Genomic DNA, 533 nt, shown 5'->3' on the forward strand with positions numbered 1-533 from the left:
AACTTGCTCTAAGAACCAATGGCCACAATGGACTAGTCCCGCCCCTTCGATTTCCCACGGGGCCAATCGCCTTCTCCAGAGACACCATTCAAGTAGCCCCGCCCCCATCGTGCAGCAAAGCAAGAGCCAAAGTTTTTCCTACTGCGTGGTTGCTCCTGATGGCCAGAGTTTGTCTGGGCTCCTCCCATCCCTAACCCTAGCAGAAAGTAACAGTCATTCAGAGGCTGCAGCATACCTAGCCTGCGGACCTCCACACGACCTATTACCTTTGAATAAATGAATATAAAAAAGCAGAGCCCTGGTGTAACTCAGTGGATTGAGCTTGGGCCTGCAAACCAAAGGGTCTCCCTTCGATTTCCAGCCGGATGCGTGAGAGGCAATGACACAATGATGTTTCTCTCCCTCTCTCCTTCCCTTCCCCTCTCTCTAAAAATAAATAAATAAAATCTTTCTTTTTTTAAAGAAAGCTAACAAAGAGGTACTGTTGTTCACCTCATCCCTGAGGCAGGATGGTTGAGAAATGTGTTGCTCCA

Source organism: Phyllostomus discolor, chromosome X, assembly GCF_004126475.2.
Source record: "Phyllostomus discolor isolate MPI-MPIP mPhyDis1 chromosome X, mPhyDis1.pri.v3, whole genome shotgun sequence".
Classification (NCBI taxonomy): domain Eukaryota; kingdom Metazoa; phylum Chordata; class Mammalia; order Chiroptera; family Phyllostomidae; genus Phyllostomus; species Phyllostomus discolor.